Source organism: Meleagris gallopavo, chromosome 21 (assembly GCF_000146605.3).
Source record: "Meleagris gallopavo isolate NT-WF06-2002-E0010 breed Aviagen turkey brand Nicholas breeding stock chromosome 21, Turkey_5.1, whole genome shotgun sequence".
Classification (NCBI taxonomy): Eukaryota; Metazoa; Chordata; class Aves; order Galliformes; family Phasianidae; genus Meleagris; species Meleagris gallopavo.
Window position 1 is genome coordinate 5866436 of NC_015031.2, and position 26277 is coordinate 5892712.

At 45.5% G+C, this 26277-nt stretch overlaps 1 long non-coding RNA gene across 2 annotated transcripts; it reads right to left on the reverse strand.

Moving 5' to 3' along the window:
* Positions 1–229: 229 nt before the first annotated feature.
* LOC109370657 lies at positions 230–26277 on the reverse strand. Of its 2 annotated transcripts, XR_002120970.1 has the most exons (4): positions 26032–26264; positions 22814–22938; positions 16808–17103; positions 230–374 (listed from the first exon to the last, which is right to left on the reverse strand). It is a non-coding gene; the product is annotated as an uncharacterized LOC109370657 (long non-coding RNA). The 2 variants fall into 2 exon arrangements; XR_002120969.2 differs by lacking the exon at positions 230–374 and having other exon boundaries at positions 15381–17103; positions 26032–26277.

The window sequence follows — 26277 nt, forward strand, 5'->3', positions numbered from 1 at the left end:
ACATCCATTAACTCCATTAATGTTTCCACAGAGCCTCTCTGTGCTGTTTTCCCTGTGTACAGAGAGAAGCAGAAGAGCCTGCTGGCAAGAATGGGGGCAAGAAGGACCATGACTAGTAGCCAACCCCCCCAGGGAAAAGCTCTGCTGCGAGCACAGGAGAACTTCTGCCAACAGCATCCTCGGCTCTGGAGCTCCCCTGTGCAGCTGCAGGACAGGGGCCACATCTCCTTCTGGTCCTTATGCATGCCTGGGTTTACTGCCCATGGGGATGCATCAGCTGCTGCCCTGCACAAGGGGCTGCTTCTCCTCTCGGCTCCCAAGAATACTCTCCTTCACAAGTTCTCAGAAGTTGGGGATCTCATAGCACAGCAGTTCTGAAAATGGAAGCACCATTATTCTGATGAGTTCTGACCACTATGCCTTTTCTGCTAGTTACCAGAAAAGAGTGAGGATTTAAAAGACAGATGTTGAGGAAAATTCCTGGGCTCTGAGTGTAAGAAGCATTTTTTTGTGGCTAGCCAGTTGCTAAGAGGTGAAATGAAGGTCTGTCTTATAAATGGACATCGAGTTCCTCAAAGTGCTCTGAAAGCAGTCACACATAGCCTCAGTGTCTAGATGAATGTATTACTATGGGCTGCCATATTTACTGAATTCAGGGGTTAAAAAACACAGAAAGGCTTTGCAATGCCTCCTAGGCTCACATTAGTCACAAAAAAAGTCTAGAGAAGGTGCAAACCAAAAATCAGCCAAGTTTCCCCCACGAATGTCAGGAAATAACCTTCCCTCCCATATCTGACTGTTCAAGCATACAGGATGGCAGGGGAAAATAGTTTTGGCAGTTGTATATCAGCTGCATGGAGCAACGCATGCCTTAAACAACTACAAAAGATGATTTTGCACTTCCTCAGACCCAACAAAACAGAGAAATAATTCCTCTGTTGGAATTATACCCAGGGCCTATTCCCACTGCACAGCCTTAGAGCCAGAGCCACGATTTTGCCCTTGGTTAGAGAGAATATTTATACTTCTGCTTCACACAGGCTGAGTGCAGTATCCACCATGAATAGGTAGCTTAACAGTAAAATTACTTTTAGAAGTGAAGTCTCCCATTTTTCATATGGAAAAGGAAATCCATTTGAATACTAATAGCATTCATCTTCCCGTACAAGCAGCATGTCAGATTTGCAGTGTGGTACAGAAAAGCAGTGTGGGAGGAGGCAGAACTCCTGAGAGCAAATACTGTATGCTCTCCCTGAACAAGTTTTGTTGTCATACGTTGCACAACCTCGGTGACTTCGCTGCACAAAGCCGTAGCTTCAGAACACTTCTGTTAGTCCAAAATGGAAGAAGGAGAAGCTCAGGGGAGGTTCTCATTGGTGTTCTCAGCCACATGGGCCGGGTGGTGACCGGGATGAGGACAGCACTTGGCTGCACTGCAGCGCTGCGTAGGCAGCATGCGGCCACTGCTCCTGCGGCTGAGACAGCTCCAGAGGGGCCGAGCAGTCCCATGCCCAACCATGGCTGCTCTCAGAGCCCCCATCTGTGCCAAGCACCAGGAGTGAAAAAGTTGAGTGACTGAAAGCTTTGTTGATCACGCCCAATGCAGCCCTCTTGTCATTCAAAACCTTTGCAGGCAGGAAACATGTAATTTTCCACTTCTCGAGCATAAAACTAGGAGGTAGGCTCTCCCAATACCTGCATCTTTGCTATTAGCTTGCTGCTTTTACGCAGCCCCTCCGCACACCGAAGGATTCAGGCTGTGCATTCCTCATGCCTAGATCCTAACTGCCACTCATTAATAGCAGAGATGGGAATGAAAACATTACTCAATTCACCACGATTGATGCCTCTCCACCAATGGAGAAAACGCGTGGAAGCATCCTTGGCTCGCACATGTAGACGTGCGAATGGTTCTGACCAACAGCGTGACCCTGTCCTTGAAGAGCCTCAGTGTAGGCTGAGGTTAGTTGGTGGCCAGAGGTGTTTAAGTGGATTCTGGTTACTTGAGCAGAGTTTGATCAGCATTGCTGAAAAAAAAATGTGCTCTGACATCTGCATAAGGATTTCTGGGAAAGGAAAAAAAATGAACAAAATGAAATGTGATTTGAACACAGACATACAAAGATTTAGGACTGCTACTGAACACATGATGGTGTATGACTGCTCTAAACGAGTCTCTTTTTCTTGGTGCCCAAAACATGCTAGAGCATCCTTGTTCCCCGTAAATCAAAGCTGCACAATGCCTGCTCTGCCACATGATTAAGACTTTTTGCCAAGAGAAGGCACTAGCGACATATCTAAATAATTAGATAGCATCACAGGGTGGCTGCTGCCTCACTGTCCTTGCAGTTGAGAGGTTCAGAAGTGCAGGAGATAGCCAGGAAAAATATTAGAGACAAGTACACCTCACTGGGGGTTAGGAAATAAAGATTAGGATTTTATTTGTGCCATTAATAAAGAGTAGTTTTCAGCATTTTGCTGTGTGCACAGTGTCAGGTAGATTTTAAAAAGTGGGATTTCAGCTGTGATATGCTTGCAGGCAGTGGAAAACAGAACGAACTCATAACTCAAACAAGCCTAAATATTAAATTACAACTTCACTTAATCACAGAATCATAGAGTCATAGAATGGCTTACATTAAGGCTTCGGTTGGAAGGGACCCCAGGGACCACCAAGTTCCAACCCCTGCCACAGGCAGGGCCACCAACCTCCATATCTGGTACACTCAATGTTATTTCAGAAAAATAGATGGACGTACAGAAGGGAGTTTTGCAAAGAATGCACATCCTGTTGAAAAGGGCTTGCTTAACACAGCACAAATTGTGTATCAGCCTACTGACTTCTTAAATCCCCCTGCTTGCGGGTTCCAAGTTTTGCAAGGCCGCAGATGGGCAGCGACTTGGCGCCCTCGCTCCCCAGGCCCTGCGGACATCAGCAGCACCTCGGCACAGCCGTAGAACCGGGCCCACACTGATAGTCCCGCCCTGCTAAGCAGCCCGCAGCCTGACAGCTTCTTGTCCTTGGCCCTGCTGGTGTCCCCTGGGGATGCTGGCTTCATGCTGCAGGCCAGTTTGGCTCTGGAGCAATTGAAGGGTTTGCAGGAAGTGCCGCGCTAAGGCACCCTCCTCGGAGCCAGTTAGATTAACGTGCCCTGGAAGCGGCCACTTACATCCCATACACCGCGGCTGCCTTTTATCCCTTTTCCCTCCAGTTCTTGACTTTTTTAGATATATGTCCTGATGAAGCCCTGACTCAGCAGACTCTGCAAGATTAAGCATACAAACAATCCTAATGGCTGATGCTAAATTCAGGCACGTATCAGTGGGGAGCAGGGACAGATTTACTCATAGGGTGGCAGTGAGGGGGAGACCAGGTCCTTGTCACGGAGTGTTAAATTGGTTCAATAAAAGGAGAGTCATTAGCTCATATATTTGCACTGCTCAGCGTCAGCCCTCATTGATCCTTGGCTACTTGCAAGGTTGGAGTTTTACATATTCAATCGTTAGGGGAGAACATTTAAACAGAAGCTGGAAATAGAGTAAGGACAAGAAAACAGCTGAGTATGTTAAATTGGGGCTGATCCAAAAGCCACGTGCTATCTGTACTCCCAGATGTTTATTATGTGTATAGAGATAGCATTTAAATGTGAAAAGTTGCACTCCAGTTAGGAAACAGCCACCAAAATCTTAGAAGTTTCATAGCCTGCCAAGTTGAACAAAAGAACACATATATCTGTCCAATATGGAAGAAGCCAGAGCAGGCAAGAGCTGTATCTAGACACTGAGAATAATCTTCCTTCATAACTTACTACTGCAAATGTGCACCCTTTCTTGGAGGGCAGCTTTATTCTTTCACTGCTTGCTAAATTATCAGAAATGATCTTGCCTGGTGTTAAGTACCAAAGCTTCCTTTCCAAGCCTTACCCAGCGCGAAAAATGTTTTAAATGTGCACATTTTAAAAAGGGAAGAAACAAAGACAGAGGAACATTGGCGAGGTATTACTGTAAAAAGCAACTGCAAGGAGAATCAAAAACAAACAAATTATTTTTACTTCTAGACAGTAAGCCTTGAAGCAACAAAAACAGTTCGATTCATTTCTGCTTGGAGAGATCAATACCACCAACTCCAAGTAAAGCAGATCCTTTTCTCTCATGATCCATCGCAGGGCTGAACACAACTGTGCCGAGCAGATCCAAGCACTGCTCCCATCTGCTGCGGTGGCTGCCGCAGGGCCAACACGCAGCCAGGACCTGTTAGCACCTTCCTGCCTGTCTTCTTCTTGCTTCTGCTTTGCCTTAGCTCACCACTCACAAACACAGCAGTGTTTCTGCAAAAGCAGCTGGTTTGGTCTTTCTGGATTCTTTTTTTCCCCCCTCACAATACACAAAAAAAATCTTCTTCCCTTTCTGAACTCATCATCTACAAATCCCAGTTTTGCTCATGCCATGTAAAGAATTTACACATACTTGCTGAACATGTCTTGCAGTCACCTGACAGATTAAGCTCTGTCCCACTCTGGCTGCTCATGGATGCCTTCCACAGCCACAGCAGACACTTGTACATGTCCAGGTCTGTGCCAGACTTAATACATTAATTGGAACTGATGGGGTGGAGGTTACAGGAGGTGATTTCATTGCTCTCTGCATGAAGGCTGCTGCTCAAATGAGAACTGATCTGACTTCAAAGTGTCTGGCTTTAAAGTGGTTAGCAACCTTTTGTTAAAGGAAGAGACATCTCATATTTAATGCTATCCATCTTTCAAAAATGAGCAAATACTTGTAATTAAATTAATTATGATAATCATACAGGTTTCAGAACAGGCCTCGTGTGTCATAAATTGGGTTTTGATTTTCAATACATTGCCTAATAAAGAGTATATTTCTTTGTTCTGCACTGCTTTGGACTGGAAGGACAGTGAATAATTAATTATAGCAATGTTACAGGCCTGTAAATTACTCTAAGAAAATGACAGGTTCTCCCTGTGGCTCCCTTCCTGCTCCCCTGCAAGGCCAGCACTGGCCTGGGCCAAGGAGGGGCTCCACTGCCACAAGAGGAGGAGGGAGTGGGAATGGTCTCATCAGTAAGGTCTCCTTAAACCACACAAGAAACACCAAGCAGCACTGGTTCCAGTGTACCAGTACCTGGGGGTGGAAGCTGCAACTTCCATTGCAAAAGCCCTTCCACAGCTTCAGTGCAGATTCTTCCAGTTAAGAGTAAAGCATTGCATTCCCTTTGAATTTAACTTAGACAAATTCAGGCTGTTCTTCACATCTAAGCCTTACTGAGCAGTGAAAGCCATGTGTTCATCGTGTATTAAAGTATTCCACATGCATCTGTGAAAGACAAGGTATAAAAGCTCTCTGTGCCCACCTTCTCAGTGCAGACACTTTATGGATTTCTGCAAATAGGACACTGACTGTTGCTTTTTCTTTAATGAGAATTTTGTCTAAACCAGGACAGCTGTTGAAGTCCCTGCCAAAGAGAACTTCTGCAAGAGTGGATAAAACACAAAGGAATCCAAATCGGAGCTGTGTGCAGACATTCCCAGAAATAAAACCTTAGAAGTCAGTGCTGAACCTGTTACCCTACAGAAGGATGATGGAGGATGCTTTTCAAAGCCTTTTGGAAGAAGCCGTTAGAGCAAGGCAACTGGAAAATAAGCAGAATGTTAACATGCTACAACTTCAACATAGATGTGAGGGGGTCTCCCTTCAGCCGCTCATTCTGTGGCCCAGCAGAGCTCCTGCTGCCCACCCAGCTCTCTCACTCTGCCAGGGCCAGCTTCCAGGAGCAGCAGCGGCATAAGAAAGCAGGCCAGCAATGCTGGAGGGCTTCCTGTAGAGTTTCTGCTGCCTTTTCCTAAGAAAGTTAAAGCTACATCAGTAGCTTGAGAAAGTGTGAGAAGCAACAAAAAGGACCTTCAGTTAAGACACCCCAGATCTGAAGCAATTACCTGAGCTATGAAAGAAAATAAGTTGCTTTTAATTGATGCTGGAATTGCACAGTGTCCTTACATTGCTCAGCTTTAATTTCCAAATTAAGAAGTCTTTCTTCTTAATAGTCACTCACAGCGCCTGTCACCTTCTGTTAGTCCCAGAACTGCCCTGTAGCCATGTTATCACTTATTGATTTGTCAGTAATAGCTGGACTCCTTCAAAGAAAGATCTCAGTTCAGGAGAAGCTCATGAAAAAGTTTAACGGTACACTCAGGGATGATGACTTACACTAGGATTTACATTTTGCATTTATATTAATGCCAGATGAATTCATTATGATTCATCTAACAAGAATGGATGCCAAGGAGTAAGTAATGATCACACTATCACAAATGTACCATAGTCCTGTTTCTGCAGTTTTGGTGTCTTTCCTACTTCCTACAAAAGGGAAGAAGTGGTCACTACCACAGGCAATGTGGTACTGTTGTCCTGTTACCATCCTGACTGAAGTACAATTTTTGTGAGTCCTTTGTAAGTTTTCTGTGAACACACAGCTTAAATTCTTTCCAATTTGTATCTCTCCATAAATCAAAATATCATTCCAGGTCCTTTTCCATTTGTTGATTTTGCTGAAGTACAACTATTTGGAGGGGAAGGGGGGGAGGAAGGGAAAGTGTTTAATAGCAAAAAAATATATTATGGAGATGTAAATGTTGGGTACAGATGGAATTGAACCAGACTTCTTTTTTCCTCATTCACACTGGGAAATTCCTCTGATATTGATTGTCTTTCCTAGAATACAAACAAGTCTTCTGACAGTACAGGGGTGACAACCCACCGTCAGTGACTGATGCCAATGACTCCTGTGAAGTTAAAGAATGTGGCCTCAAATTGTCTCATGGATGAGCACATTTTCAAAAATACCTGAAAAAAATCCTCTCCTCATAATACCTGTAACCGTGATTCTGTTTCCCATCAAGCTACATTATTTTGATTTTTTAATGCTGCTTTAAACCCTGTTGGCAGGAAGAGCTAATATCATCTTGGAAAAATTAATATGTATGTTCAATGGAAACATTCTATTGTTTCCATGGATACCAGTGCAGAATCCCTTTTGTGATATGCGCTCCTTCAAAACGTTTAATCAGCAGCAGGAACAAAAAATCCCACAAAATACCTGTAAAGCAGAGAATGAGCTTAAAAAAATCTTATTAGATCACCCAATGTTTCTCAGGTTCCTGTAATAATCCAGCATGTGACAGTGGTGCTGCTGCTTTTTTGGGGGGGTTTCTTGTTTGCTTCACAATACTCAATGCTGCACTGTCTTCGAATGAACTTGGGAAGGCGCGGTTACTTCCCTGCTGCCGGCCCTTTGGGGTTGCTCATGGTTGAGCAGGTTTCCAAGCTGACATTGCCGCGGGTTCCCATCAGGCTGGCTGTGCTGCACGTCGCTCTGCGGGTGGGAGCCAGGAGAGACGCGGAGCCCCGTGGGGCTGTTCCCACTGGGGCAGTGTCTCAGGGGCTGACGTCAGGAGCCACCTCTTCACAGACTGGAGAATAACAAGAAGCCATCCAGGAGCATACTGCCCTGACTGTGATGTACAAGAGGCCTCACGAGGCAGAGCTGAATTGCATTCCTGGGAAGAACGGGTCACTCTCAGCTTTGTTTAATGCTGGCAGAAAGTCCCATTCTGTGAGCAGGAGTGGCAGAGCAGAAACATTCACCCCACGAAAGCATGAAACTGAAAGACACTTGAAGAGGAAGGTTTTGCTCTCCCATTGTTTCAATCAGATTCGACACTGTCCCTTCCCTCATAGGCCATGGTGCTGAGTGCTGCTAACACTGCTGTCTTCTTTCCAGATGGAGCTTGCACTGCGAGCCGAGAAGGGATAGTTTCTGGCACAAAGCAAGCACAAAGAGACATGGCAGCCACTGCCCAGCGGCAGAGCACTGCCCGGGAGGGGGGAGTGTGGAAGAGATCTGCACTGTGCCCTGCCTCCCAGCACCAGCCTCCCCGCTCCAGCACTGCCCTGTGCCTGTAAAACATCCTGTCGGTGACAGGAACTGTAAGAGTTAAGTGTTATCTAAGAGAAAATCTTGTTATTCAGTTACAGTTATCTCAATTAAATTGGGTCCTGGAGTGCACTCAGTTATTCTGACAGTGGTGAATTTCAAAATTAATTTGATTTCCTTCTGCTGGGCAATGTTTCCCCACAGGCTCAGGGCCTGCAGCTCCCTGCTCCTGGCTGGCATTTCCCACTCGCACTGGGACACACAGCACGGCCCAGCACCCACACAGCCCCACTGCCTCCTGCGCTGCCTTCCTGTGGAGGGACACACACCTCCCAGCACACGGCCCTTGGTGCCACCTCAGCACAGCCCCTTCAGCTGGGTGGGCTGCACACAGCCAGCAGCATGAGACAGGTGGCTGACTGACAGTGAAACACTACTCCAGACGGCCAGGTACTGCAGCTCTTAGCTCCCCACTGAGGTGAAGATGGTTAGTAAAATTTAGTGATACGAAAGCCATTACTGTATCCAGCAGAAACAATCCTTCTGAGACACTCAGAGTAGCAAAAGGTTAAATTAAAACTTCCCTGCTACCAGATAATCAGCTGATGGCCAGTCACGGCTCTGTTATCACGCTGTGCATGTTTAAATTAGAACAGCAGAGCAGACTTTATATACATAGCATAAAGATATTATAACGCATGCACTCTTCCCTTTCCAAATGGCCTTCTTTTCCACTTCTGACTATCTCTGAAACTGTTAGAGCTTGATTCAAAGCTCATTGAGGAAAACGTGTTTTTCATATCAGAAAATGGGTTTCAGATGGCCGTGTGGCGCTTATCTGTGACTGCTGGCCAAGCACTGGCTAATGCCCAATGATCAGGTGGAAAGTGACACAGCTGTTAGTTACAGAGGACAGGTACCATTTGTGGCACAGATACGACACCATCAACCAATGCAATGAGCAAAGGCTTTGAAAACTTGAGAAGGGCCAACTCTGCAGAAACATTTCTGCTCCACACCGATAAGTGCAGCTCAGTGTGACAAACTAAAGCTATGCCACCAAAAACATGATCCAGGGAGACAAGCAGGGCTGCACAGCTGCTGAGTGGCTGAAGTAGAGGCTGCAGTGAGCATCCTGCAGGGACAACCCTGCCTTCCCCCTCTTTACTGCACAGCTGCTGAGTGGCTGAAGTAGAGGCTGCAGTGAGCATTCTGCAGGGACAACCCTGCCTTCCCTCTCTTTACTGCACAGCCATCAGCTTCTGCAGCCCATGGCTGAGTCAGAATCAGCACCAGCATCTGCACTGAATGCGCATTGTAGCTCTTGTGCAGATTTCACAGGCCCAACACGAGAACAAAAGCCAAGAAATGCAGATATTTGCATACTGATGATGCAGACCAGCCATGTGCATTGCTACTTGGACTGGTGCAGCTGAGTGGGCAGACCCAGCACTATGGGGCAGCACAGCCCAGCGCCGGCGGCCCATAGCAGCAGGAACAGCCACCTCACTGCTCACCGAGCACCAACTTGGCTGAGATTCCAGCCCATGGCACAGCTCTGTCTGAAGATTTTCTAACCCCAGCATGGGAGCTAAACAGTGTCAATAAACAATTAACATGCTCCCAACCAAGCAATTAAATCAATGGCAAGCAGGGAATTCAGGCAGACAAAACAAACACTGTATTAACTACAAAAATTGCTGTATATAAGTACTACAAGAAAAAAAAAACAGCAAAGAAAAAGATGAGGCTGTTTGCTTCCTTGTTTCTGGACTGGTCCCAGCCAACCCAACACTGAGGAATACCTGGAGCAAACCCTCTGAGCCCCGCACTGCCCTGAGGGTCCACACTCAGCACTCCAGCTGAAGTGATCCCCGCTGAGCAGCTGCTGTGTGCACCTCCTGACCACTGTCCCCTGGCCCTGAGCACCATGAGCACAGCTACATCTCACAATGGGTCAACCCTGCAACTGCCACTGGATTACCACAGGGGTTGGCTGCTTGGGAGCACTGGAAACCTCCCCAGGTAACACTAAAGGGAAGGGGCCCTGCCTCACCCCTGGAGCTCTGCCATCATTTTCTGCCCTCAGCAAAGAAGAGAATTTACATATGGGCACAAGTGAGTCTTTGTGAATCTGGGTTGGCATCTCGCTGCTTTCTATGTGTCTCATGTTTAATCACAAGTAATACTGCACATCCTGCCTGAACTAGTGAGAACAGCTGCTTAGCTTGGAAAATTCAGAATCCATACACTCAGAATGCAAGATAAAATAAGTTTCATTTTGACTGGAGCTGGCATGGAGCGTAGAGAAAAAGCGGATCCATGAAATGGGCTGTTTGATCCCTGATTTGCTGGCTGTTGTATCAAGTCCTCTCAGGAGATGAGAAGAAATATTTGTCAGAAAATTAATTCCCAGTTAGTCTGAGTTGTCTTTTGTGATGCTGACTAAGGTGGAAGGTGATAAAAGCAATTGCTGAATATCAATAATATTATGTACACAATTAAAATGCAGCCAAGAATCTTTTAACACAAAGCAAAATGAGGTTGAGAGCCTGTGAAGGGATTCATTGACATTTGCTGGTTAAGTCTTCAACTTTGTGGAATATTTGAAAACGTCATTCTTGCCTCCTCCTCCAAATCCCTTTTAATAGTCACAATTGGTCTCTCTGTGAGAGACCTCCAGTTCTGGAATGTTACTTGAGCTGAGGATCTAAGGATTATTTCTAATAAAGTACTGTTCTTCAGGACAAATCTATCCCCAAACATATGTTTACTAAGTAACTGATAATTTACAAATTAAATTACATGAATTACAAACAATAGCAATAACAGCAGCAACAAAAATAGGTGGTAAAGTCCTTCAGTCACAGCCATCATATAGATAAACAAATAACAAAAGTCATGTGGAACATTCTCTAAGAATGAACACTTGAAGCCCCAGATAAACTTCCGTTGTGCTTTGAGCCCAAATCTGGCTGCACCAAGGGAGCAGAGAACTTCCAGCGGGCCAGAAGATCCCGCTCAAGCCAATGGCTTCCACAAGTCTTGTGTATCTCCTGTCCCCTGGGTCTCTGCAAACATCAGCGTCCAGGAGGAAATGGTGCTGAGTGCTCCTCAGTTCCTGTGACCAGTGACAGGACAAGCGACAAGCGACCAGGACAGTTCTTTGACCAAGCTACTGCTTGGCATTGTTCTACCAGGAACATGAACTTCACGCTACAAGAGGATGTTCTTGTTGATGTTGAAGGAGACAGTTTTCCCCACAGACATATTTGTCCACTACATCTGTTCCTACTTGTCAATGGTCCAGTGGCTGACTTTGAACAATGTCATTTTCCCTCTCCGTACATCTGTTTTTCTGCAGGTACCAATTTTTGACTCCTTTATAGGGCAGTTAGAACTACAGATGAGAACATCTGGTTTTGCTCTTATGCAGTAGTAAGCCCTGGCAGGTCTCTCCAAGCAGAAGAGACTGCTGTGTATGTCTGGGACAACTGCATACTTGAATCAGTGCCTTGGCAATGCAGGCTTTTTGTAACACTGAGACGTTAAGTTTTTAGTGATGAGCGTGGAAGCCTGAATCAAGTCTTTTGAAAACCTTGGTCTGTGTGTGCTCCTGTAAAAGGGTAAGGAGAAACCTTTGTATTGGCTGGATCTTTCTGACACTTTGAGTGCCAGAAATAAATCTGAATACATGAGCTGTGAAAGAATAGGAAAGATGTTATTTCTAAAATGTACTTGCTGCTATTGGATATGATAAAACACCAAATGATTCAGTAAGTGTAGCAGTTTAGTAACTCTTACAAAATCAATGATCATGCAGCAATGCCTGCAGTACTGGAACAGAGAAATATAACAAAGCCAGACTGGGAACATTAACCCTTGCCTCTGCATTCACCCCCAGTGGGGTTAGGATGGCAGACCCCGGCTGACAAATGCACACACTGAGAAAGGCCAGGTTTTGGTGCATTTTTATGCACACACGTGTGCATTCTATGACCCACACCACTCATTCCTAAACCTGCTGCAAATTGCCCCCTCTGTGAGTGAGGTATGCCAGAAGAGCATAAGGATGACATCCTGCCCCAGGCAGCCACAGCCCTGTCACCTGCTCTTTCTGTCAAACTTGGTCTGACAGGCTGGCCTGCAGGTCCAGTGCTCCTCATTGACTTGCAGAAAAGAGAACTGTGAATGGAGAAATCTAAGGGATCGCATGGCTCACTGCAGCAAAGGAAAAGCAAACAGCTATAATGACAAGTTACCTCAGGATGCTCTGACTCAGAGCTGGGCTTCTGAGCTTCTGAAGTTATTTCCATAGCAGATGTTTCCTGTGCATGATTTTTATACTGGTAAGTATAAAATAAACTAGGAAAGGCAGATGTTATCTTGACCTCTACTTCAAGCACTATAGATGATTTTTAAAAAAATTTCTTGCACATAATCTGAATATATTCATCAAGAGGAAGATGATGAAAAAAAAGATAGCAGCAGTGATAGCAGCTGCACCTAGAAAATGCTTCTTTTTGCTTGCCTGAGTAATGAAGACAGGAAAACAAGAAAGTGACCTTGAGGTGCTTCCATCTGCTTTTGCATTTCCTTGCTTTATTTCAGTGTCTCCTGTTTTCTTGTGATGGGTGAGGACGTGGGGATGGGGCAGCTGCAGCCCAACCCTGAGGCTCTGTTGGGGAGGACTCCAAAACCTGGAGTTGCCGTGGCTTATCCCAGAGACCCCGTGGCACCACCACAGCTAGAGGAACTTGCACAGAAAGGTGCTGCTGGAAAAGGCAATGTAAGAACAAGACTGTCTGGCATTCGTGTAGCATCCAGCAGGAACTGATCTGCAACTGAATAAGATACAAAAAAACTGTTTGTTTCTTTATTTGTTTGTTTGCTTGTTTGTTTTGTATTAAAAATAATATATAAAAAAACCAACAACCAGCCAGCACAAGGTCAACTAATTCAGCATTCCTGTCAAAGCAATGAAGATGGAGAGGGGCAGGTTTAGATACGAGAGAGAAGAGTTAAAAGCAAACTGCTCAGAGCAAAGATGCTTCCAAGCTCCCTGGCACTGAGACTCCAGTAGAGGTCTAAATCAGGAAAAGTGAGAGCTGCCACTCAGGCCAGTAAGAGGAGCGAGTCTGTCCTCATTCGCATTGCAGAGGAGTGATGTGGCCGCCAGGACTCAGGGCAAATACAGCTTTCCGGGGATGTCCATGGTGCTCCCTGGTGCCAGCCCTGCAGGCACTGCCCACCCGCAGTCGTTCCTGCAGGTGAGGAAGCCATGTGCAAAGCACTTGATACAGCAGCAACAAACCACAAGTGGTACTCAAAAGTGGAACGATTCAATACGAACTACTGGTTTGGTTTCAGGGTGAGAGAGACGCCAGCCAAGCAGCAGCTGACGGCAGGCACGTCCACCCCGTGCCGAGCAGAGCAGCCTGGCCCAGCGCTGCAGCACCGATGGAATGGCAGAGCGCTGCGAAGCCCATCTGGGCACCTGAGCCCAGGGTGCGGTGCGCGCCAGCTCGGATGAAGGCAAAGAACTTCAGGGATTTCGAGGCACTGGCTAAATATAATCCTATGAACAGCAAAGAATATGATGCTGTGCTTCCCATTTTGACAAAGGAATTTGAAAATACGTTTCAAGATTGATGAAAAAAGCATCAATTATTTGGCTTATCTGTGACACAGTTTTCAGTTAATACAAATGCAAAACTCATGAATTTTCAAATGGAATGTACAGAGCTACAATTAAAAATATGATCATGTCTCTTTACCAGACTTGCATTAGACCACTGTTAACAGAGAGCAACATCCCTCACTTCACAGTCACACCTTATTTGTGTCATTGCTTTTTGGTGAATAATTGTTTTGAAGGATGAAGTACAGGAGGAGTAAAATTTCATCAAAAATCTCTGATGAACACCTTGGGAACTCACTAAGAATTGCAGGCAGTGCCACTGAACCAGACCGACGCATTAGTTTCACAAAAGCAAGGTTATGTACCCACTAGTTTTAGTTTTTTCTTGTGCTCTTCTGTGTATGTTTCAACAAAAACCATTACAACGTAAAACAAGTTACATATGCATTAACTATATTATATATTTACTGAGGGCTCTCCAAAACTAATGCCTCCCACTTCACGACGTTGGCCAGTGACATCAGAGGCGGATGTCGGTGCGATGGAAGCAGAGCTGAACCTTCCCACCGATATCCCGTTACATTTTGTTGCCGTGCGACAGGCGGCAGCAGAGCGGCTGTCTGACACCATGGCGTGACATGGAAGTGCACATGGAGCAAAGACGTGCGACTGAATTCCCCCACGCACCCACTGACATTCATCAGCACTTACTGAATGTTTGTAGAGCCCAACCAGCGGCTGTCAGAACTGCGAGGCTGCGGGTGGTGCATTTCAGCAGTAACAACAGCAACAGTGGTCACTTCTGCTGGTACAGATTTTTACAAGCGCAGCATGCAGGCTCTTATTCATTGCTGGCAAAAATGCATAGCTTACAGTGGTGATTGTGTGGAAAAATAGTATTTTGTAGCTAGGAATTTGCTCCACCAAACAGTGTTATTTTACTCTTTGTATCTATCGTTGTTTCCATGGGAATAAATAGGAGGCATTATTTTGGAGTGACCTATGTTTATGCAGCCCAAGACAATTCCTCCCAATGCAGCCCAGACACACGCACAGGTTGGACACCTAAAGGTTTTTCCCTTTCCAGGTCTGATGCATTTAGTGAGTGAGCAATTGCAATTACTGTCACAGGAAGAGGCCCTTAGTAACATCTGCAATTAAAATTTCAATTGTCTGGAGTAAGCTCTCTAATATGGACTGAGTAAGACTGTCCGTGTTAATTATATATTAATTTATTGTTAAAAGAGCACTAAGGATTTAATGAGACAAATTTAAAAGTCTTCTCATTAGCTGAAAGCTACATGAAGTTAGGCTGAACTCATGCCTGTGCCGCTCAGTATTATGCTGACGCACAGTTTCACTCAGACCCTGGAGGCACAAATACTGCTTTCGTCTTCATTTGACCTCACTGCACAGAAGCAGACTTCACTACAAATTCATAACAACCTTTTCATCAATACTAGAAACTTCCAAAGGTTTTTTTTTTCTAAATCAATTTAATGCTTCACCTGCAATCCAATACCAATGTAATTAGACCAAAATTATGCACATTCATTTATTTCTCACTTTGCTGCTACTCAACTACATGATATTTGAACAGCAGAACACAAAACAAAACTCCCCTTCAAAATATGAAGACAAGTGTGAATTTTTATGGGCATTTATAATGCTGGAAGATCAATTTTAAGCAATTCAAAGTTGTGTGTCCATCTTCAAGCAGATAATCGGACACTGTAAGGCACTTTGCTCAAAGTCCCAGAAAACAGGAACAGGAGCTGGCAAATTCATTTTTGAAAGTAACAAATCTTATTTAAGTTATTTAATCGTATTATTAAGCCCACTGTGTGGACCCCAGCCCATGCTGGGGCAACTTGCTTTCTCTTGTGGCAAATTATCTGCAAATGTAGGAGCGGGTCTGAAGTGCTTTGGAAGAAATGCATTGAAGAGTTTAGATTGCTTACATGATTGTAAAGCTTTCAGATCATGTCCTTGGGAAGGATTGTTGTTTTTTGAAATAGTGTGCCTGTCTCCAGCACAGAAAAGTGTGGGTTGTCTCTCTGTAAAGCACAGCAACTTTGTTTAGACCTCATGCAAGTGAAATTGAGTCACATTACTGCAAACAAGCAGGTATTAGAGAACAGAGTTTTGACTTCAGTATCCAAAGAAAACAATGTTCATCATACGAAAAAAGAATCATTCGGAATAAGACTAGTCCATGTTATCATAAGAACAAGCAGGGAAAAGAAAAAAAGAAACATGATATGAATCAAGTCTAAGAACTCCACCAATCATCGGTTCTCTAAATCAAGAAATCTGGCAGATTTTCCAAGTGAGAATCAATCTTCCTGTCTCTGCAGTAAATACTGTAATCCTTTTTCCCACATGGTATAGAAAATGTAACTGCCACATTCAAGATTTACTGAAAAATATTCTACCAGAATGCTTGAGCCCTGCAATTCAAATCGCTTTTAAACAAATGGTCAGAACATGTAGCACCACTCTACCTTCCCCTGTCCAAAAATGTTTTGACAAAGAGGCAGCTCTCTGACCAACATACGCATCATGCAGACCTGATTTGTGGTTACCCTGTGCACTCCTCCATGCCTAAAGCTCCCTGTGCAGCTGCAACCACACCATGTACAGGTCCCAGCCAATCCTCTCTGCCGCACTGCATCACCACGAGGCACTGCTCTGGCTGCAGAGCTCTGCCTGCATCAGGGGATGGGACACACAAAGGCACAAACATCTTCTAGAACTGTGCTGGGAAACTGCAGGGAAGCAGCTCCACACTGAGGAGTTTTTAGGAGCTGAGAGAACAGGCAAAGTTCAGTCTATGCCACCATCACAGCATTTATGAAGAGAGAACATCAAAAGGGGCAGATAAGGTATCTCAGCCACACAGGAAGCCTGTGTCAGTTCCCAAAGGAATGTTTATATGGCACCCAGCAGAATGACAGCAAACCAAAACCATTCACCAATGCAGATTTGTCACTAACATTCACTATTCAGGACACATAACCAATATCTTGCATTTTCTCCAGCAGTAGAGGGATTGAAATTCCTGACACTTCAAAGGTTTGAGCAGAAAGGTAGCAGCTGCAAGTACAATTTACATACATAAGTAAATAAAACTCAGAAACTAAGCTACCAAACTTGGCCCAAATTGGCTTCACTATAAATTTTCCAAAGCTCACTACAGATTTATTTGTGCTTACCCCATCTCCACCTGCATCCGGCACCTCAGACAGCAGGAGCGCTTCCCCAGGCAGGGTAGAGACAGCCTTATGAAGGAAGCAGAAGCTGCTGCAGCAACCAGGGCTTGCAGCCTTCAGGAACTTTTTCCCCTCTTCATCAAACAGAGCTCCAACATGGAAGTAAGCTTAGTGGAGTCCTCCAGAAGCTGTAAATGGACATGCAGTGCTCCTGCAGCAGGAGATATGTGTTTCCAGAGCCTGAGGAGATGCATCTCCAAGCTGAAGTCCTCTCACCTTGCAGTGCAGCAGAGAAGTTGCTGAAAGAACAGAAATGTCAGAGTAAGGAAAGGTATCCAAAACAGCACATGCAGTAAAACAGCACATGCAGGAAATCCAGGCTAAAGTCAACTCCCATCCATGCACTGTTCCCAACCTCCCCCTGCCATGTCAGAGCTGGAAATTGACAGCTCAACCCTCAGACTTATACTTACTGCAGTGGGCATTATTGGACAAGGACCTGTTACTTCTCAGTAAAATAGAGTAAATAAATGCTGCTTGCATTACAATACATTCATGCCCCAAGACGTTCTAGTGATTTTGTAGAAATAACCCTGAAGTAACAGGTGAAGGTAGAGAGAAAATCTTATCAGATTAAGAAACTAAATTAATAAATCACTTGAACAACTGAGAGAGCTGAGGTTTCCCTAGAATTTTCCCTAAGTATTTCAGGAAGAGCTATTTCTAAAGTATAACTGTAAATCACAAGCAGTGTTCTTCCCTTCTGCCACTGTTCCAGGGGACCTCAGCACATGCTAGTAATGAGGCCAACCTGCAGGTATGTCACCAGCTTGAAGCTCACACTGGTGCTATACAGATGTTTTAGGGCTGTTTGTGTCATTTATTAAGCTGTAAAGTTGTCAGAATCACAGTGAATTGGGACCTCTGGTAACACCGGAGTTTTTGACACCTTTAGTGCTGGTGTCCTGGCTTAACTCCAATTTGCTTAATTGTATCCTTGTATTCCCAAATACCCACATTGTAGCTGGGAGGACGAGCTGCTGTAGCTGTTCCTCCCTCAATCTCTGCATCACTGAGCAGCTGCAGTTTCTAGTCCCAGGAGAGGCTGCACTTCACCAGCAGGTGAAACAGTACTATATTTCACTCCTGTACTCATAAGAGATAGCTTAAAGTGCATGCTTCCGGATGAAAGATTGTATAGATGGAAGAATTGTATATCCGCTACATACAAGAGAAGGATCCTACTGTTAAGGAGAGACTGCATTAAGAGCACAGAATTCAGTCCTGAAGATCCTGTCTGGTGAACCTTTTGAACTGGCTCGTAAGGTACCAGGTGAGTAATCAGTGAACTGCCTCACTCGACCTTCGGGGAAGCGAACTGATCTAAGTAAAAATTCCAGAAACACACTATGTTTACCACTGGTGAGGATAAAGGAGGATAGGTGACTTCCTTCCTATTTATCCTGGAGTACTCTATAGACTGATGAGAGCTGCGTTCTGTTTGGTTGTTAACAAGAAGCAGTTTGTATGCCAGCCAGAAGAGCTGAGGCTTTATCTGGCTTCAAAGTACCTATGATCCAAGAGCAATGGTTTTTGTAAAGTAGCAGAAGGGGATTTTGCAAATTATTTTCTATTTTGGTAAATACAGTGATTTTTTGTTTGCTTTTCCAAAGGAATACACATCTCTATCTCAGTTATTTGCATGTGTTTTCACTTTTTTGAGGCCAAAGGAGCATACTTCACTTGGGCACTCTGTGAGATCTCCCAGAGCTGCGGTGCAGATGCATCTCCTTTCCACCCCTTGCCCTGCTGGGCCGAGCTGCACCCATCGCAGAGCTACACAAGGTTCCTCTGATGAATATGCAGCAATGAGGGGAACAGACCTGGTGCTCAAAAATCAGCAAGAACAATTTCCTATAGAAATTAATTACTGTTGACATCTAATACAACCGTAGCATGCAGGCAGACACCAGCAATTAATTAATCAGCAGTTTTCAAAAAAGAGTATTGATTTGTTGTTCTTCATAAACTTGGAATATTAGATTGGCAACATGACAGTTACATCAAGCAGGGGAAGAAAATTGGCCTTCATGAATAGGACAGATGAAAGGGAGTCCCAGTTTCCCTAGTTTTCCTGCACCATTCCTGCATTCTTGTCAGACCAGCACCACTGCCCCAAAAAAGCACTTTCAAAACAGCTAACTCGTTCTTCTGAAAAATTACTCCAAAAATTAAATATCTGCAGTGCCACTGAGCTGAAGCCCCCTATGGATCCGAGAGACACGGCCCAGGCCTTGAGGCTCCCCTCAGCTCTTGACTGCCATTGGCCCTAGCCACTAGCAGGGCGGCTGCCACAACCCCACTGCGCAGGGCACGGTGCCTCCAGCAGAAAGCACAGCATCTGAGCAGCAAACACTGACTGATTACACAGCATTTGATGACTACGTGGTCATAAAAATCGTGGTGAAACACAAATGCTGGCAAATCTCAGGCAGGCTGTTTCCATGGATGCAAAGCAGAACTGCCTGGCTAAGCTGGGCCAGAATTCCACACTCCCTTTTTTCCTGCAACTATATGAGCTGTTTTTAAGTCATCAGTTTCCACTTCTGTTCAAAAAGCATTTTTGCCTGTGCAGATGAAAGCAGTGATATATGTATGTTTGAGTGCTGATGTGTTGTCGCAACACCCTGCTACATGATGGTTCTTCTAAAGTGCACCTGCAACTCGCTGCCGGGTGCTGCTCACTGCTGGGAGCACTGGCTGCTCTTGGGCTGCAGCAGGAGCATCTTTGCCACTCTTGGCAAGGTGCTTTTTCCCATTGGCTGGTGGTTTATAGGGCATATTGTGCCTTGATGGAACACTGAGTGTGTGCAGAGAAGTAACAGATGCAGCCTGTGGAAATGGCTGCGTTTGGGCTGATGCAGCTTGTGGACCATCTGAGCAGAACAAAACCTCTTCCGCTCTGGGAACATAATGAAATTTTCTCTTCAGCTGACATGGATGTCATGCCTGCATTAATGCTCAGTGCTGCAGTGCTGGCTGCTCTGCAGGGCAGGCAGAATGCTGAGCTGTGAGCTGCATATTGCAGAGGTGAGCATGGTTTCACAGCTGGCTCTTGGCTGGGAAAGCCCTGTCAGGTATGGGACAGCCCCATCCCCTCTGTCACACAGCACTTCAGCGCAGATGTGAAGGTACTGAAACAGGTGCAGGTATCTCACCAATCTGAAACCTACCCTGAAGTGTACAGGACCACCTAAGCAACTGTGGGTTTTAGATTTTATTTTCCAGTCTAATTCTTATGGTATTTCTAATCTATAGCCATGACTTCATTGTATGCAAAGTATCAGCAGGCAGTGCATGACACTTTTAAAATATCAGACAGTCCTATACAGTGGCTTTAGACCTTTAGAAATGTGTCTTTTAGGAGCCTCAGTGAAGTAGCATTCTCCAGATCCATGTTTCTAAACTGTCATTTTTGATCCTAAATCACTGGGACACTCACAGTTGCACAATCACTCAATCTCTGGGTCAACATCCAACTTAATACGGGGGAGATTTTCAAATGAGTCTTTCAATGTCATCTGTACTCTGCAACCTCCATCTGTTCTACAAACTATACCCTGGAGATGGAAAACATGTCACCTCCCTGATTTACAAGGCAGGCCAGGGAACAAGGACGTGATCACTTTGCCCATTCTGTGTTCAGCATGCTGACAAACAACCCAAGATTGCATTTACAAGGAATTAAAGCCTGACAAGACTTCATTAGCAGAAGCCATTTGTTTGCCACCAGGATGGCAGTGGCTGCCCACCCCGTAAGGTGTGCTGGGGTTTTGTCAGGGAGGTGTTCAGGCCAGGGAGTTGAGTGGGTGCTTGTCAGCATGGAACAGCTTGGTTTGATGAGTGTGAGAGGGATGTGCAAATCCTCATTTGTTTTAAGTAAACTTGAGTAGGTTGCCCAGGACCAAGTCCAGACAGGCTCTGGGCATCACCAACGATGGAGACCACACAATTCCTCAGGGCAACAGTGCCAGGATTTAACCACCCTCATAGTAAAGTTGTTTCTCATATTAAATGGAATTTTCTGGAATTGAATTTGTTCCCATTCCAGCTGTAAAGCTGGAAAATAAATTTTGGAGTGCTTGATGTGCACTCAGCCTGCTGCAGAGACAGCACAGCTATCCACAGGACTGCTATACAGGAGCAATCCAATCAAGAGGAGTGCTTGTTTTCTCATCACCAACAGAGAGAACCACTCTTCATTTACCCCAGATAAGCCCTGCTTTGGAAGATATGTTGTGATTGAAGCTCATGAGCTCAAGGGCTGAAGAAATCAACCTGCCTTTGATTGCATCAAAAGAAGATCTTCGCTTCTCTTAGGAGAGGGAACAGGCTCTTTGCAATGAACAGCACTCTCCTTCAGCCTGGCACTTTCTGTAAAGCTCTGTGTTGGTGAGGAGCTGGCACTGCTACCCATGCCTGTGTCCCGGCCCGTCACCAGGAGCAACCTCTCTACAGGGAGCTGCTCAGTTTGAGAGCTCTGAAACTTAGAACTCTGAAAAGTAAGAGAAGTGCTTGTTTTGACCTCAATCTGCTTGCTCATAAATATTTAGCAGATTGCTAACATTTTTACATGGAGCACCTGCTCTGAATCGTGGAATCACAGAATCATAGAATGGTTTGAGTTGAAAGGGACCTTTAAGATTATCTAGTTCCAACCCCCTGCTATATGTAGGGATACCACTCTCTAGACCAGGTGGCTCACAGCCCCATCCAGCCTGGCCTTGAATACTTTAAGGGAGGGAACATTCACAGCCTCACTGGGCAACCTGTTCCAGTGTCTCACCATCCTCACAGTGAAGAATTTCTTCCTGATATCCAGTCTAAATCTACCCTCTTCTAGTTTATAACCACTTCCCTTCATCCTGTTGCTACCTGCCCTTATAAAAAGCCACTCCCCAGCTTTCCTTCAGTCCCCCTTCAGGTGCTGGAAGGCCACTATAAGGTCTCTTCGGAGCCTTCTTCAGACTGAGTCTCTCAGCCTGTCTTCATAGGCAAGGTGCTTCGGACCTCTGATCATCTTCGTGCCCCTCCTCTGGACCTGCTCCAACAGCTCCATGTCCTTCTTGGGCTGGGGGCTCCAGAACTGGATGCAGTGCTCCAGGTGGTGTCTCATAAGAACAGAGTAGAGGGTCAGAATCACCTCCCTCAACCTGCTGGTCACACATCTCTTGATGTAACCCAGGATATGGCTGGCCTTCTGGGCTGCAAGTGAACACTGCTGGCTCATATTGAATCTCTCATCAACTGACACTTCCAAATCCTTCTCCTCAGAGCTGCTCTCAAGCTATTCTCTGCCCAACATGTATCTGTGCTTGACTGCCCCAGCCGAGATGTAGGACCTTGCACTTAGCCTTGTTGAACTTCATGAGGTTGACATGGGCCCATCTCTCAAGCCTGTCCAGGTCCCTCTGGATAGCATCCCTTCATTGAGCATGCCAAACTCAGCCTGGTGCAGTTTAAATACTACTTAGGAGTCATATTCTTCCTCTGGTAGAGGTCAGCAGAAGGTTCCAGAAAAAAATCCTCAAGATAGAGCCAACTGTAAGTAAGTTGAAATTAATGGTTCTTAAAAGAGATGAATTTCATTTTAAGGCACATTCCTGGTTTCCTATTCAGCCAAAGCAAATGTACTGAATGTTTGCTCTGATGGGCCTCTCCTCATCTTTTGATAATCTTCATTTTTATATACACAAGTTAAGACTTACAGATTTTCTCCAATTGGATTTTACAAAGGAAAAATATGGTTTCTAACAAATGCAACTTCAGGAAGCCAACTGACCTACTTCTGTACCTGAAAGTCGGGCATATGTTTAAATATCCTATTGGATCACAGCTTTAATTTCTGTAAAATGTATTTTCTTCATAATTAACAAACAGATTGATGGAAAGAAAAAAAGAAAGAAAGAAAGTAGGATGCAGAAACAAAATAAGAATGACTCTTCTTACCCTATATTGCAATCACACAGCAGTGATGATGCGATGCTCCCACAGATCCTTACACACTGTGACAAGACAATTTCCTCCAGGGGCCCGATTCACCATTCAGTTCACATCTTATTGACTGTATAAATCTAAAGTGAAAATAATTCCTTATTTCCCCTAAGAAAGAAACATAATAAGAAAATAGCACACCCTGTACAGCAGCTAGTCCTAGCAGAAGTTTTTAGTGATATTTTCTATGTGCGTCTTCAGAAAAGCAGTGCATTCATCCACACGCCTTCCTGAGAGGCCTCATGCAGCGGCAGCAGCTCCAGCCTTCCTGGGAGAAGCACAAGGAGGGCTCCTCGAGCTCCACGCAGCTTCCAGCTGCCAGCATCTCTGCAGGTCGGGTCGGAGCCAACAGGGGCTGAGGCTCATCAGCCGGGCCTGGTGCAGGCCCAGCACTCTGCAGCCCAGCCTCGTGCAGCTCCGGGACACGCAGCCTGTCCCTGTGCCCTCCCTGTGACCTGCACTTCCTGCTTCGCATCACTCTCGGGGTCAGCACGTGTTTGCGGCTGCCCTCATGCTGACAAGGAACGTTCACTATTCCCACGGGCTTACCTCACAGCTCCCAGTGGCTGTGACTGCCAGCAGGTCCTGCTGTGCTCCAGCACAGTTTCTGGTGGTGAAGGGCAGAGCAGCAGGAAGAGCCTTCCACTGCTTTTAGAAGCTGGCTGTTCAGTATGAGACTTTTAAGCAGCCGAAGGGAATTGAATGGGTTTTCCTATCAATCCCCTAGGCCCATCCCTATCAATTCCCGTAGGTCCATTGGTCTTGTAGGTCTCTGTCTACAACTGCTAGAGGCAGGCTGTGCCAGACCTGAGGAACAGGCCCAGCACATGCTGAGCTGGGGCCCTGCCTCGGGCAGCCATCTGGGCTGAGGCACGACTCCCTGCCTGCAGCACCGCCCTGCGACACTGCTCCTCCGTGGAGCGCAGTCAGATAGGGAGGGAGGGAGGAGACAGGGAGAAACATTGCTGGTTTCAGCTCACTGTTACCGTTGCTTATCACATGCTCAAATAGGCTTCACAAGTGCAGTAAATCATGGAGAAAAAGGGGGCATGCAGAAGGAAAAGGAGGAAAATGGGTACAGAATGAGCTGCTAAAAAGATGGGCGATCCAACCCACCCCAACATACTTACGTGATTTGTGCAGTATGCCCAAAACTGCCCCTGCCCTGCGCTGAGCTCTTCTCCTGCCACGCAGTGTCCAGCACTGCCACCAGCTGCAGGCCCCTACTCCTCTCCTATTACTGAGATTTCCAGGGTCAGCTTATAAGGCAACACTCCAATTCTCAATATTTAATACACTACAGATCATTGTTTAAAGATCAAGAGCATACTGTGGACTTCCCATAGAAAAATCAGGTTATACAGTACTGAGATGTGATGATTAGCGATCGCAATTATTGTGGTTTGCTCCTTCAGAGGTCCTTCTCTCCAGGCACCAAAACTCACTGCCTCTTGGGCAGTTGTAGACACTTCCCTCAAAAGTTTCTCCCTCCCCACACCTCAAGTCCAACAGCATCAAAATGCACAAAGCCAAAGCGTGGCTGTGTTCTTTGCACCTGGCACACACCTGGCTCTGGCTCTTGGCTGAGCAGGGCAGAATGAGTGCTGTGGGATGGCAGAACCCTGGTTCACTGCCATCAGGCACAAACTGCAGTGTATACATGCAAAGAAAATAAGAAGAGTCAGGTTTTATGAAGAAGCTGCCTTGGGGATTACATTCAAAACGATCGTCTTCAATTTTATTAAAATCAATAGGAGATTTTATTACAGTATAAATTAAATGAGAGGCTATTTGCTCCTCAGATCCCAGAAGCAATAGTATGAAAATTGCTTCAAGCACCAATATTCATCCAGACGTCTTAGCTAATGTTATCTATGCACAAGTGCAGGATTTCATTTCTTTTTCTCTCTCATTCTTTCGTCACTTATACACCAGGTGTACTTCATGAAAGGGGGTTGAGGTGTACACATGGTAGACATTTTTTAAAGGCTCAGGCATAGTAATGGGTTAAACACTTGAGGGAGTTTAGCAAGGACTGAAAAGTTATTGAGGTCTGCAGGAAATGCTCTACAGTGAGCAATTAAAGAGCTCAACCTGCTTGGTTTATTAAAAAGAAGGCTAAAGGTGACTTGATTACAGAGTATTACTGTGTCCTCATGGAGAAAAACATCAGGGACTAAATGGCTTTTAATCTAGCAGTGAAAACAGCAGCAAGGATCAGTAACACACCCACACAGATCCCATCCTTCAGCATGGAGGGCTGAGGCACAACTTCCTGCCAGTCTGAAGCCTGTTTCTTATACCTCTACACAGCTTGCAGTCGGAAGGAATCACAGCATCTCTCAGCCACAATGCTGAAGGCAAATATCTCTGAGCCTCTGTCACAGATTTCCACAGATGTGCTGCAAGTGCTGCCAGGGGTACACCCACAGCATTGACCAGAAGAGGGTGGGGAGTGCACTGGGAGGCGAGTACTGCAACTGAATTTAGCAGCTTACATGAAGAGGTTTAGAGTCTAGCAGGCAGCACCTGTAATCTTCTAGAGATAAAAAGCTCTTGAGTACATTCAAGCAACAGCCTGGTAACAGTGTTCTGAGAGCAGAAATTTGTGAAGCCAGAGTGAGACGATGAGGTTTTGGTGGACGTGCTAGTGTTGGTGGTGTTCTGAGAAAAAACTGAAATGCTGTCTTACAGTACATGTGAGATAAGCTGTGCTAATAGCCAATATTCTGTCATAGCTGATCTAATAATCACTTAAGCTGGACTTAAGTGCTTGAAAGGTTAATATGGTAACAACTCATTCTACCAAGCTGCCATGTATCAGACATGATATAGACAAATCATTTAAACAAATATATATACACTGGAAAGAGGGTCAGTAGGGCCCTGTAAAGGCAGGTCATATTCTGATATGCTGCCAGGTACTGTCACTCTGCAGGGAGAAACTGACGATTTGCATGTGGAGAAGCTGGCCCTAAATGCCAAAGCCAATGAAATCTAACACATACAGCAACGAGTTCTGTGATATTTCAAGTTCATCCCATCTCTATACACAACTCATAGGCTCTCCCAGCATGTCTCAGGCTGGTGGGACTGTCACCTGTACAGGATCTATGCACATGCAGACTCTCAGAGCCATCCTGACCCACCTGGTTGGTAGCCCAGGCTCTTACCGTCATCTCCAAATGGTCACACCATAGCCTGTGTGTTAAACTCCTTGGACAAACACTGCAAAGGCAGTAACTTGAAGTTAGTGGAGCTCAGGAACACTGCAGACCACTACACAGTCTCAGCACCAGCTGGAAATGGGCAGACAGGGGAGGGCAGGCGCACAGCACACTCATCTCCAGAGCTGCAAACCATAAGGAGAGTTTGTGAGCTGAGACTCTTAGCAGAAGGTTGCAAGGGACTATTTGCTA